Below are 14644 nucleotides of genomic sequence, written 5' to 3' on the forward strand. Positions count from 1 at the left end.
CCTCTATATACCGGGAACACCCCACAAGACCCATTTTATACTGTTTTTCACGAGTACAGTGGTTTTGATGCTGCGGCTGATGGCTGCACGTCTCCGGCACACATTGCTGCGGCTGATAGCTGCACGTCTCCGGCACACATTGCTGCGGCTGACGGCTGCACGTCTCCGGCACACATTGCTGCGGCTGATAGCTGCATGTCTCTGGCACACATTGCTGCGGCTGATGGCTGCACGTCTCCGGCACACATTACTGCGGCTGATGGCTGCACGTCTCCGGCACACATTGCTGCGGCTGATGGCTGCACGTCTCCGGCACACATTGCTGCGGCTGAAGGCTGTACGTCTCCGGCACACATTGCTGCGGCTGATGGCTGCACGTCTCCGGCATACATTGCTGCGGCTGACGGCTGCACGTCTCTGGCACACATTGCTGCGGCTGATGGCTGCACGTCTCCGGCACACATTGCTGCGGCTGATGGCTGCACGTCTCTGGCACACATTACTGCGGCTGATGGCTGCACGTCTCCGGCACACATTGCTGCGGCTGATGGCTGCACGTCTCCGGCACACATTGCTGCGGCTGAAGGCTGCACGTCTCCGGCACACATTGCTGCGGCTGATGGCTGCACGTCTCCGGCATACATTGCTGCGGCTGACGGCTGCACGTCTCCGGCACACATTGCTGCGGCTGATGGCTGCACGTCTCCGGCACACATTGCTGCGGCTGATGGCTGCACGTCTCCGGCATACATTGCTGCGGCTGACGGCTGCACGTCTCCGGCACACATTGCTGCGGCTGACGGCTGCACGTCTCCGGCACACATTGCTGCGGCTGACGGCTGCATGTCTCCGGCACACATTGCTGCGGCTGACGGCTGCACGTCTCCGGCACACATTGCTGCGGCTGATGGCTGCACGTCTCCGGCACACATTGCTGCGGCTGACGGCTGCACGTCTCCGGCACACATTGCTGCGGCTGATGGCTGCACGTCTCTGGCACACATTACTGCGGCTGATGGCTGCATGTCTCCGGCACACATTGCTGCGGCTGATGGCTGCACGTCTCCGGCACACATTGCTGCGGCTGAAGGCTGCACGTCTCCGGCACACATTGCTGCGGCTGATGGCTGCACGTCTCCGGCATACATTGCTGCAGCTGACGGCTGCACGTCTCCGGCACACATTGCTGCGGCTGATGGCTGCACGTCTCCGGCACACATTGCTGCGGCTGATGGCTGCACGTCTCCGGCATACATTGCTGCGGCTGACGGCTGCACGTCTCCGGCACACATTGCTGCGGCTGACGGCTGCACGTCTCCGGCACACATTGCTGCGGCTGACGGCTGCATGTCTCCGGCACACATTGCTGCGGCTGACGGCTGCACGTCTCCGGCACACATTGCTGCGGCTGATGGCTGCACGTCTCCGGCACACATTGCTGCGGCTGACGGCTGCATGTCTCCGGCACACATTACTGCGGCTGATGGCTGCACGTCTCCGGCACACATTGCTGCGGCTGAAGGCTGCACGTCTCCGGCACACATTGTTGCGGCTGACGGCTGCACGTCTCCGGCACACATTGCTGCGGCTGATGGCTGCACGTCTCCAGCACACATTTCTGCGGCTGATGGCTGCACGTCTCCGGCACACATTGCTGCGGCTGACGGCTGCACGTCTCCGGCACACATTGCTGCGGCTCATGGCTGCACGTCTCCGGCACACATTGCTGCGGCTGATGGCTGCACGTCTCCGGCACATTACAGACGCTGGATTACATCTGCTTCACTTCACACATTACAAATAATTAAATCAGTGTAAAAAAGGATTAGGGAGGTGGAGGGGGATCACCCCGGGGCGGCCATCTCTGCACTAAACACTTCCGAAACAAGTGACTGGAGCTCAGGGGAAGCCTATCATTAGACATAGCGCGCATATTTCTGAGGACAACGCGCGTCTCCGGTTACACGAGAGCGATTGAGGATGCTGCGGAGATCCTCCGAATACTGCTCCCTGGGGCCTCCTGCACCGCACCATGGAGGCTGAAACTGGGAATGTCAGGAGGATCTACTGGATCTACACAGAAGCTTCCTGATCCGATAGCGCTGCAGTCAGTATTCTGCAAGGTAACATATCGCTGTGATCGGACGTCCAGATCGATTTCATTTATTGTTCGGCCATTGTATTTTATTTTAGTTTTCAAGATCACTGGTTCTTGTCAGAAAATAGAAACATCGAGAGACTGAAATGACGTGCAGGACTGAGGCCGCGTGCAGGACCCGGGCCGCGTGCAAAAATCCCAGCACCTCCGACCTCGACTGCCATCACTGAGGTTATCAATGGTCGTCTAAGGAAGGTTCTGCCACTGAATGTACAAATCATCAGGATCCACTGCCAGCAAGTCCTATGTAAACACTGAGCAATGACGACTTCAATGGAGACAAGTCCGGAGACGCTGCAGCCACAGGAGACAAGTCAAGAGATGCTGCAGCCACAGGAGACAAGTCCGGAGACGCTGCAGCCACAGGAGACAAGTCAAGAGATGCTGCAGCCACAGGAGACAAGTCCAGAGACACTGCAGCCACAGGAGACAAGTCCGGAGACGCTGCAGCCACAGGAGACAAGTCAAGAGATGCTGCAGCCACAGGAGACAAGTCCGGAGACGCTGCAGCCACAGGAGACAAGTCCGGAGACGCTGCAGCCAAAGGAGACAAGTCAAGAGATGCTGCAGCCACGGGAGACAAGTCCAGAGACGCTGCAGCCACAGGAGACAAGTCCAGAGACGCTGCAGCCACAGAAGACAAGTCCGGAGACGCTGCAGCCACAGGAGACAAGTCCGGAGACGCTGCAGCCACAGGAGACAAGTCAAGAGATGCTGCAGCCACGGGAGACAAGTCCAGAGATGCTGCAGCCACAGGAGACAAGTCCTGAGACGCTGCAGCCACAGGAGACAAGTCCGGAGACGCTGCAGCCACAGGAGACAAGTCAAGAGATGCTGCAGCCACGGGAGACAAGTCAAGAGACGCTGCAGTCATGGGAGACAAGTCCGGAGACGCTGCAGCCATGGGAGACAAGTCCGGAGACGCTGCAGCCATGGGAGACAAGTCCGGAGACACTAAACAGAAATATATGAATAACCTGGTCCATATTCAAAATTCATATATGAAAGGTCACCAACACACGTACAAATTCCTACAAAAGACCTCTGGTCTTTTGTAGGAAGTCCGGAGACGCTGCAGCCATGGGAGATGAAGACTAAAGTCATCTGACTACCGTACATTACGCCCCCACACCATAACCCTGGGATAGGCCCATTGTGAGGGTCCTCCGTGAAGGCCTCTTCGTGGTGTTGCTCACGTGATCTCTAGTTATCATTGCTTACAAAAGTCAGACTCATCGCTGAAGAGTACGGACCTCCACTCCAGGATCTACAGCAGTCTTGCTCTGCACCCTGGTTGCCTTTGGGAGCGGTGGCATCAGGTAAGTGCACACCTGTAGCCGGACGCCCGGCAATGTCATGTAGACGCCTTATGATGGTTTAGACACAGACGTTTCAGTCTCAGTATGTGACGTCAAATTTCACCTGCAGCACAGAATAGATGAGTCGTGGAACCAGTGGTGTGACCACTTCCCCAAAATATCTCAGGAGATTTTTTTTTCCACATGACAACCTCAGGCCACAACTTTGTGCTACTATGAGCCAACTGCGTGACCTAAACCGTCGCCCCTGGATGCAGCGTCTCCCGACCTGCCTCCCCTGGCTGCAGCGTCTCCAGACCTGTCCCCCCTGGCTGCAGCGTCTCCAGACCTGTCCCCCCTGGCTGCAGAGTCTCCAGACCTGTCCCCCCTGGTTGCAGAGTCTCCAGACCTGTCTCCCCTGGCTGCAGCGTCTCCAGACCTGTCTCCCCTGGCTGCAGAGTCTCCCGACCTGCCTCCCCTGGCTGCAGCGTCTCCAGACCTGTCCCCCCTGGCTGCAGAGTCTCCAGACCTGTCTCCCCTGGCTGCAGAGTCTCCAGACCTGTCCCCCCTGGCTGCAGAGTCTCCAGACCTGTCCCCCCTGGTTGCAGAGTCTCCGGACCTGTCTCCCCTGGTTGCAGAGTCTCCAGAATTGTCTCCCCTGGCTGCAGAGTCTTCAGACCTGTCCCCCCTGGTTGCAGAGTCTCCGGACCTGTCTCCCCTGGTTGTTGAGTCTCCAGACCTGTCTCCCCTGGCTGCAGAGTCTCCAGACTTGTCTCCCCTGGCTGCAGACTCTCCAGAATTGTCTCCTCTGGCTGCAGAGTCTCCAGACCTGTCTCCCCTGGCTGCAGAGTCTCCAGACATGTCTCCCCTGGCTGCAGACTCTCCAGAATTGTCTCCCCTAGCTGCAGAGTCTCCAGAATTGTCTCCCCTGGCTGCAGAGTCTCCAGACATGTCTCCCCAGGCTGCAGAGTCTCCAGACCTGTCTCCCCTGGCTGCAGCGTCTCCAGACCTGTCCCCCCTGGTTGCAGAGTCTCCGGACCTGTCCCCCCTGGCTGCAGCGTCTCCAGACCTGTCCCCCCTGGCTGCAGCGTCTCCAGACCTGTCCCCCCTGGCTGCAGCGTCTCCAGACCTGTCCCCCCTGGCTGCAGCATCTCCAGACCTGTCCCCCCTGGCTGCAGCGTCTCCAGACCTGTCCCCCCTGGCTGCAGCGTCTCCAGACCTGTCTCCCCTGGCTGCAGCGTCTCCAGACCTGTCCCCCCTGGCTGCAGAGTCTCCAGACCTGTCCCCCCTGGCTGCAGAGTCTCCAGACTTGTCTCCCCTGGTGATTTTCATCTTTCCACCACTTCTTCTTGGGGCACCTTCGTGTATGTAGCATGCAGAATACCCGCCTTAATCCATGGGAGCGCCCCCCGAGGTTGGCACGCATTGGCAGAACTCCTCAGTGGTGGCAGCCGCTCTTCACTGTGCAGAGGTCGATGCGGTTTCCGCAGGTGTGAATGTTGCATTGTATAAGGGTGAAATCTCGGGGCGATGATCTGCCGCACGATAAATCCGCAGCGTAAAATGAATTCTGCTGCAGATATGTTCTGTGTGAACAAGAGCTAATACTTCTCACAGCTGAGCGTTTGTTGCATTGACACAATCCTCCCGATCAATGCTCCTCTGTGGCTTAGAACGTGAAATAATCTTCTAGACTAATCCAAGCGGATCCTAAAATCTACAGTAATCCACCAGCCAATGAGATAAGGAGCAACTAATGGTTGTAAACACAGCAGCTCCCGGCCAGATCCGACCTCGGAGAGGCGCCTGCTACGACCTAGGTGCTCTGCCTGCGGTCTGTGCACCCATGCGCTATGTGGACAGTGTGCGCTTAGTAGTGGGAAGGGGATAGGCCTGTAGGCGCTCGCAATTTTAGGAAGGGTACTTGTGTTTGATCAGGGGGTATCTGCCTCGTCCAGAAATATTTAGTAAAATCATGAAGTTCGCATTGCCCCCCCCCCTCCCAGGAAGGGACAAGGTCTATATCATGATGCCACCGAAATACAATTCTACCTCCTGCCACATCCGCGCGAGGAGTCCACGATTGTGGAGTAGTCTCTCCAGCAGCACAGAGGGAGTCAGGAATCCGCTGCTGCAGGCGGGTAACAGGGCAGCAACGCTGATTCCCGCGCTCTGTAACCTGTGGCTTTAAGCACACTACAACTCCCAGCATGTCCTCACAGCCGCAGGCAGCTGGAGAGCGCAGTATAGGGGGCCACATACAGACGATGCATGGTAATCAGCTGCAGCGCGGGGCATAATGGGGGGATTGTCCGCAGGGGTCCTGGGCTGCTCGCCATGTACAGTCACGGATCACAGAAAGCAGGAATTCCATACTGCACAGTATAGCGGCTGCTCATCCCCAGCCTGTGACAAAGGGACGGATCCCGCTGTGACCAGCGAGCTGTGGATACACTGACGTCACCTATAGCCATGGACCCCCATAAACTCCACCGAGCATTGCAGAAAAATACAGCCGCGCAAATGCAGATAGAACACCCCCAAATAACATGGGGAGGGGGTAGGATCTGCAGGTAGACAACACAAGGGGGTGCATGCAAGGGGGGGGCACATACTTTCATTCCTGCACACACTTTACCTTCATATAAGAGCCTCGTATTGCAGTTTTGTGGTGAGGAAATCGGTCTCCGGCTGCTCCAGTGTCGGGGGCGGGGGTCCTGGACCTCAGTCACACCGGGGTCTCGGAGGAGGCAGCAGTCTCAGCAGATGGAGCCTCATACTGGCAGGGACGATCATGGAGGAGACCGAGCAGGGAGGGGAGGCCGCTATAGAGGGGGGGGTGTGTGGCCCCTGGGGGTGCAGAAAACTGTAGGGGCCCACAGGGAGTCAGTGCGGGGGAGGGAAGCTATAGGTGTACGGGGGATATAGGTGGAAGAAGAGGTAACAGGTGAAGCTCTAATGTATCTATAGGTATCACACCTGCGAGTACTATATAGTATCAGACCTGTGGGTCCTATGTATCTATAAGTGTCAGCCCTGCGAGTACTATGTATCTATGTGTCAGACCTGTGGGTGCTATGTATCTATAGGTATCAGACCTGTGGGTGCTATGTATCTATAGGTGTCAGACCTGTAGGTGCTATGTATCTATAGGCGTCAGACGTGTGGGTACTATGTATCTATAGTATCACACCTCTGGGTACTATGTATCTATAGGTGTCAGACCTGTGGGTGCTATGTATCTATAGGTGTCAGACCTGTAGGTGCTATGTATCTATAGGTGGCAGACGTGTGGGTAATATGTATCTATAGGTGTCAGACCTGTGGGTACTATGTATATAGTATCACACCTCTGGGTACTATGTATCTATAGGTGTCAGACCTGTGGGTACTATGTATATAGTATCAGATCTGTGGGTACTATGTATCTATAGTATCACACCTCTGGGTACTATGTATCTATAGGTGTCCGACCTGTGGGTACTATGTATATAGTATCAGATCTGTGGGTACTATGTATCTATAGTATCAGACCTGTGGGTACTATGTATCTATAGGTGTAAGACCTGTGAGTACTAAGTATCTATAGGTGTCAGTCCTGTGGGTACTATAGCTATAGTATCACACCTGTGGGTACTATGTATCTATAGGTATAAGACCTGCAGGGACAATGTATCTATAGGTCTCACACCTGTGGGTACTATATATTTATAGGTATCACACCTATGGGTACTATATATCTATAGGTATCACACCTATGGGTACTATGCTTCAATAGTATCACACCTCCTATAGATAGCAAAGGAACAAAGGATGGAGGGAGGCTCTAGGGTTAATGATATAGGTGACTACAGGACTACAAATCTTGAAGGAGGATAATCTACAGAATACGCACAGCTTAGACCAGTCACCTATATAAGTGACAGTCGAGTCCTGATTGGATAGAAATGATCTAAGTAACCAGCAGAGTAACAGGTAACCATATATACCTGTGTAGGTAATAGGAAAAACTTAGATAGTAAAGAGTGACAATCTATAGGTGATTGATGGCAGGTAAGAAGGGGGTATGTACAGTGGGGGGATAACTCTGCAGATCTGGGTGTCAGCTATGTGTGTATATAGCGCTACAGTTTATATACTTGATGTGGGAAGATACTGAAGCCCCTAAATAGAGTATAGCTGACAGGTAGGGGTCTATAGGGTTAAAATATGCAGGGGATCTATATATATATGGCGAGATGAGGGGTATATGTATTGGTGACACAGCAACTAATCAGGCCCCAGTTGATGTATATCAGGTGGCAGCTAGTGAAGGCTGTGGATCTATAGGTGACCAGGTCTGTATATTCCGGCAGTAGTAGGCACAGGGTGGGGGCAGCTCTATAGGTGGTCCAGGGACTCCATAGTCTCTGTATATCCAGATCCCCTTATAGGTGGGGAGTAAGTCTTTATATTTCAGATAGTTGCAGGTGTCTCTGTATATAGAGGCGGCAGCAGCATGTGAACACTGGATCTATAGGTGACAAGGAGACTCCATAGCCTTCAGCTGATGATGGTTGTAGGGTCTTTTTTGTAAACCAAGGCAGTGATGCTCTATAGGTGACTGGATAGTATATTCCAGCATCCGTAGGTACAAAGTATATCTATAGGCTCCAATGGATGGTTGCAGGCGTTTCTGTAAATCCAGGAAGCAGGAAAACTATAGTTGACCAGTGCTATAGGCTCCAAGCAGTAAGGGGGGAAATTGTGTTGGGAGGAGTCTACATACATATGCACTACAAGGTGAGCGGTATATCCATTGGTGACACAGGGATTCTATAGGCTCCAGTTAACGTATATCCAGGTGGCAGCAGGTGAATTCAGTTGACCAGGTCTGTATATTCCAGGTGCAGTAGACACAGGGCGGGGGTCTCTCAGTATCCAGGTCAGGCTATAGGTAACAGGAGGGTCTATAGGCTCCCACTCAGTGATGTGGGGGTCCAGTGCATACGGGTCACCGTTTAGGGGGTCTATGTAAAGATGACTGTACTCTGTTGCAGTTGTCTATGTGTCACTGGGCCACTCCATATGTGATGGGAGGATCTATAGTGTCCAAGAGCTCATGGTGGTAGGGAACAGAGGCTCCATAGAGTCCACGGGAGGTGCAGAAGATCTACAGGTGATGGCTGTAGGGTCCGTGTCTGTCTACAGAAAATAGCTGCTGGGTCTGGTGTATCAGGCAAGTCATATAGGTGATGGCTGCAGGGTCCGGGTCCCTCTATAGGTGACGTCTACAAAGTTTGTATCAGGGTCTTTACAGGTAACAGCTGCAGGGTCTGTGTATCTAAGTCCCTCTATAGGTGTCGGTTGTGGGATCTGGTGTATCAGGGTCTTTCTATAGGTGATGGATGCAGGGTCTAGTGTAGCAGGGTCTCCCTATAGGTACCGTCTGCAGGATCCATGTGTCTGGGTCTCTCTATAGATGCACGCTGTAGGATCAGTGTATCCGACAGATCCTATAGGTGCCGGCTGCAGAGTTTGTATTTTTCTATATGTGCCGACTGCAGGGTCTTGTGTATCAGGGTGATCCTATAGGTGCCAGCTGCAAGGTTCAGTATAGCAGGGTCTCTCTATAGGTGTCAGCTGCAGAGTCTGTATCTTTATAGGTGCCGGCTGCAGGGTCAGTGTGTCCGGCAGATTCTATAGGTTCCCAGCTGCAGAGTTTGTATCTCTCTATATGTGCCGGCTGCAGGGTCAGTGTATCCGGCAGATCCTATAGGTGCCGGCTGCAGATTCCGTGCGTCCAGGTCTCTCTATAAGTGAAGGTGACAGCTGCAGGGTCTGTCTCTCTATAGGTGCCGACTGCAGGGTCTTGTGTATCCGGGTGATCCTATAGGTGCCGGCTGCAAGGTCCAGTATAGCAGGGTCTCTTTATAGGCGCCGGCTGCAGGGTCAGTGTGTCCGGCAGATCCTATAGGTGCCGGCTGCAGGGTCAGTGTGTCCGGCAGATCCTATAGGTGCCGGCTGCAGGGTCAGTGTGTCCGGCAGATCCTATAGGTGCCGGCTGCAGGGTCAGTGTGTCCGGCAGATCCTATAGGTGCCGTCTGCAGAGTCTCTCTCTATAGGTGCCGGCTGCAGAGTCTTTCTCTCTATAGGTGCCGGCTGCAGAGTCTTTCTCTCTATAGGTGCCGGCTGCAGAGTCTTTCTCTCTATAGGTGCCGGCTGCAGGGTCAGTCTCTCTATAGGTGCCAGCTGCAGAGTCTTTCTCTCTATAGGTGCCGGCTGCAGAGTCTTTCTCTCTATAGGTGCCGGCTGCAGAGTCTTTCTCTCTATAGGTGCCGGCTGCAGGGTCAGTCTCTCTATAGGTGCCGGCTGCAGGGTCTTTCTCTCTATAGGTGCCGGCTGCAGGGTCAGTCTCTCTATAGGTGCCGGCTGCAGGCTCCGGTGTAGGTGATCCTGTGTCTCCGTATAACAGGCAGCAGCAGCAGATCTATAGGTGACAGGAGGGTCTCTGTAGGGGCCGTGTGTCTCCAGCTCTCGTGTCTCCTCTCGGTGACGGCAGGGCTCGCTGTATACTCGCTGTATACTCGCAGGCGCGGCTCCGGCAGTGTCGGCCTCTCCGGGGCCCGGCCCGGGGGATGTGTGGGCTCCGGCCTCGGTGTCACTGCTGCCCCCTCCCGCTCTCAGGCCGCAGCATAGCAACGGGAGCTGCGCACTCGCCGCACAGTCTCGCGAGAAGCAGCCGCGGCGATGACGTCACCGCTGTAACCCCTGCACTGCCGGCCGCTCCGGGCCGGTGAATGTACGAGGAGTCGGTGAGACCGCGCACCGGCGCCGGCAACCGTCAGCCCAACACCCGACAAACGACAGCCCGACAACCGACAGCCCAACACCTGACAACCAACAGCCCGACAACCGACAGCTCAACACCTGACAACCGACAGCCCGACAACCGACAGCTCAACACCTGACAACCGACAGCCCGACAACCGACAGCTCAACACCTGACAACCGACAGCTCAACACCTGACAACCGACAGCCCGACAACCGACAGCCCAACACCTGACAACCGACAGCCCGACAACCGACAGCTCAACACCTGACAACCGACAGCCCGACAACCGACAGCTCAACACCTGACAACCGACAGCCCGACAACCGACAGCTCAACACCTGACAACCGACAGCCCGACAACCGACAGCTCAACACCTGACAACCGACAGCTCAACACCTGACAACCGACAGCCCGACAACCGACAGCTCAACACCTGACAACCGACAGCCCAACACCTGACAACCGACAGCCCGACAACCGACAGCTCAACACCTGACAACCGACAGCTCAACACCTGACAACCGACAGCCCGACAACCGACAGCCCAATACCTGACAACCGACAGCCCAACACCTGCAACCGACAGCCCAACACCTGACAACCGACAGCTCAACACCTGACAACCGACAGCTCAACACCTGACAACCCGACAACCGACAGCCCATCACCTGACAACCGACAGCCCAACACCTGCAACCGACAGCCCAACACCTGACAACCGACAGCTCAACACCTGACAACCGACAGCCAAACACCTGACAACCGACAGCTCAACACCTGACAACCGACAGCCCAACACCTGACAACCGACAGCTCAACACCTGACAACCGACAGCCCAACACCTGACAACTGACAGCTCAACACCTGACAACCGACAGCCCAACACCTGACAACCGACAGCTCAACACCTGACAACCGACAGCCCAACACCTGACAACCGACAGCCCAACACTCGACAACCCAACACCCGACAACCCAACACCCGACAACCGACAGCCCAACACCTAACAACTGCACCTAACACCTGACAACCGACAGTCCAACACCTGACAACCGACAGTCCAACACCTGACAACCGACAGCCCAACACCTGACAACCGACAGCCCAACACCCGACAACCCAACACCTGACAACCCAACAACCGACAGCCCAACACCTGACAACCGACAGCCCAACACCTGACAACCGACAGCCCAACACCCGACAACCCAACACCCGACAACCGACAGCCCAACACCTGACAACCGACAGCCCAACACCCGACAACCGACAGCCCAACACCTGACAACCGACAGCCCAACACCTGACAACCGACAGCCCAACACCCGACAACCCAACACCTGACAACCCAACACCCGACAACCGACAGCCCAACACCTGACAACCGTTAGCCCAACACCTGACAACCGACAGCCCAACACCTGACAACCGACAGCCCAACACCTGACAACCGACAGCCCAACACCTGACAACCGACAGCCCAACACCTGCAACCGACAGCCCAACACCTGACAACCGACAGTCCAACACCTGACAACCGACAGCCCAACACCTGACAACCGACAGCTCAACACCTGACAACCGACAGCTCAACACCTGACAACCGACAGCTCAACACCTGACAACCGACAGCCCAACACCTGACAGCCGACAGCCCAACACCTGACAACCGACAACCCAACACCTGACAACCGACAGCTCAACACCTGACAACCGACAGCCCAACACCTGACAACCGACAGCTCAACACCTGACAACCGACAGCTCAACACCTGACAACCGACAGCCCAACACCTGACAACCGACAGCCCAACACTCGTCAACCCAACACCCGACAACCCAACAACCGACAGCCCAACACCTAACAACTGCACCTAACACCTGACAACCGACAGCCCAACACGTGATAACCGACAGCCCAACACCCGACAACCCAACACCTGACAACCCAACACCCAACAACCGACAGCCCAACACCTGATAACCGACAGCCCAACACCTGACAACCGACAGCCCAACACCCGACAACCCAACACCCGACAACCCGACAACCGACAGCCCAACACCTGACAACCGACAGCCCAACACCTGACAACCGACAGCCCAACACCTGACAACCGACAGCCCAACACCTGACAACCGACAGCTCAACACCTGACAACCGACAGCCCAACACCTGACAACCGACAGCTCAACACCTGACAACCGACAGCTCAACACCTGACAACCGACAGCCCAACACCTGACAACCGACAGCCCAACACTCGACAACCCAACACCCGACAACCCAACACCCGACAACCGACAGCCCAACACCTAACAACTGCACCTAACACCTGACAACCGACAGCCCAACACCTGACAACCGACAGCCCAACACCCGACAACCCAACACCTGACAACCCAACACCCAACAACCGACAGCCCAACACCTGATAACCGACAGCCCAACACCTGACAACCGACAGCCCAACACCCGACAACCCAACACCCGACAACCCGACAACCGACAGCCCAACACCTGACAACCGACAGCCCAACACCTGACAACCGACAGCCCAACACCTGACAACCGACAGCTCAACACCTGACAACCGACAGCCCAACACCTGACAACCGACAGCTCAACACCTGACAACCGACAGCTCAACACCTGACAACCGACAGCCCAACACCTGACAACCGACAGCCCAACACTCGACAACCCAACACCCGACAACCCAACACCCGACAACCGACAGCCCAACACCTAACAACTGCACCTAACACCTGACAACCGACAGCCCAACACCTGACAACCGACAGCCCAACACCTAACAACCGACAGCCCAACACCCGACAACCCAACACCTGACAACCCAACACCCAACAACCGACAGCCCAACACCTGACAACCGACAGCCCAACACCTGACAACCGACAGCCCAACACCCGACAACCCAACACCCGCCAACCGACAGCCCAACACCTGACAACCGACAGCCCAACACCTGACAACCGACAGCCCAACAACTGACAACCGACAGCCCAACACCTGACAACCGACAGCCCAACACCTGACAACCGACAGCCCAACACCTGACAACTGCACCTAACACCTGATAACTGCATCCAACACACAATGACTGACAGCCGACAACCTGACACCACCAACAACCCGACACTCGACAACTGATACCTGACACTGCTGATTCCTGATACCCAACACCTGACACCTAACACCAACGACAACCTGACACTTCTGACTCTTGATAACGCCGATACCTGACAACACCGATATCCTGACAACTGACACCACCAACTCCACCGATATCCTGACAACTGACACCACCAACTCCACCGATATCCTGACAACTGACACCACCAACTCCACCGATATCCTGACAACTGACACCACCAACTCCACCGATATCCTGACAAGGCCAACAGCACCGACAACCTGACAGCCGACATCTGACACCGCCAACACCTGACACCACCGATATCCTGACACCTCTGATACCTGACATCACCGATATCTTGACACCTCTGATACCTGACGTCACCGATATCCTGACACCTCTGATACCTGACATCACCGATATCCTGACACCTCTGATACCTGACATCACCGATATCCTGACACCTCTGATACCTGACATCACCGATATCCTGACACCTCTGATACCTGACATCACCGATATCCTTATCTGATGTCATTATCCACAGTGAGACGAGTCCTGTATCAACATGGGGTGAAAGACCGCTCTGCCAGGAAGAAGCCATTACCCCAAAAGAAACAGAAAAAAAACAGATTAATGTTTGCAAATGCAACAGGAGCATAGACCTTAATTTCTGGAGATGTCTTGTGATCTGACGAAACTACAACCATCGTTACATTTGGAGGAAAAAGGGAGAAGGTTTGAAGCCTTAGGCTATGTGTCCACGGTAGAATGTACCTGCGGATTTTTCTGCATGAAAATCCGCGACTTTCGCGGCAAATACGCACCCGCGGATTTGCCGCGGATTTACCGCGGATTTGCCGCGGATTTTGATGCGGATTTCTTTTTTTTTTTTTCCCCATTCTATACCCAAAATCCGCACCAAAATCCGCAACAAAGAATTGACATGCTGCAGATTTTTCCGTATCAAAATCCGCGGCAAATCCGCAGCGGAAAAATCCGCAGCATGGACACAGCATTTCCAAAATGCCATTGAAATGGCTTGGAAGTGCCGCTGCTGCAGATTTTCGGGAAATCCGCGGTAAATCTGCGGCAAATCCGCGGCAAAATCCGCGGTAAATCCGCAGCGTGGGCACATAGCCTTAAGGCTACTTTACACACTGCGATATCGGTCCCGATATCGCTAGTGTGGGTACCCGCCCCCATCTG

The 14644-nt window shown here is 54.9% G+C and overlaps 1 protein-coding gene across 2 annotated transcripts in view; it reads right to left on the bottom strand.

Annotated features, from left to right (window-relative positions):
* The window catches only part of PTPN4 (protein tyrosine phosphatase non-receptor type 4), a 120549-nt gene extending 110392 nt beyond the window's left edge, over positions 1 to 10157 (bottom strand). For both annotated transcript variants that reach the window (XR_012724715.1, XM_075317026.1), the window contains exon 1: positions 6095 to 10157. The gene's annotated coding sequence lies outside the window, so the exon portion shown is untranslated. The remainder of the gene's footprint in view (positions 1 to 6094) is intronic.
* Between the last annotated feature and the right edge of the window lie 4487 nt (positions 10158 to 14644).

This window comes from Anomaloglossus baeobatrachus, chromosome 7 (assembly GCF_048569485.1).
Source record: "Anomaloglossus baeobatrachus isolate aAnoBae1 chromosome 7, aAnoBae1.hap1, whole genome shotgun sequence".
Taxonomy (NCBI): Eukaryota; Metazoa; Chordata; class Amphibia; order Anura; family Aromobatidae; genus Anomaloglossus; species Anomaloglossus baeobatrachus.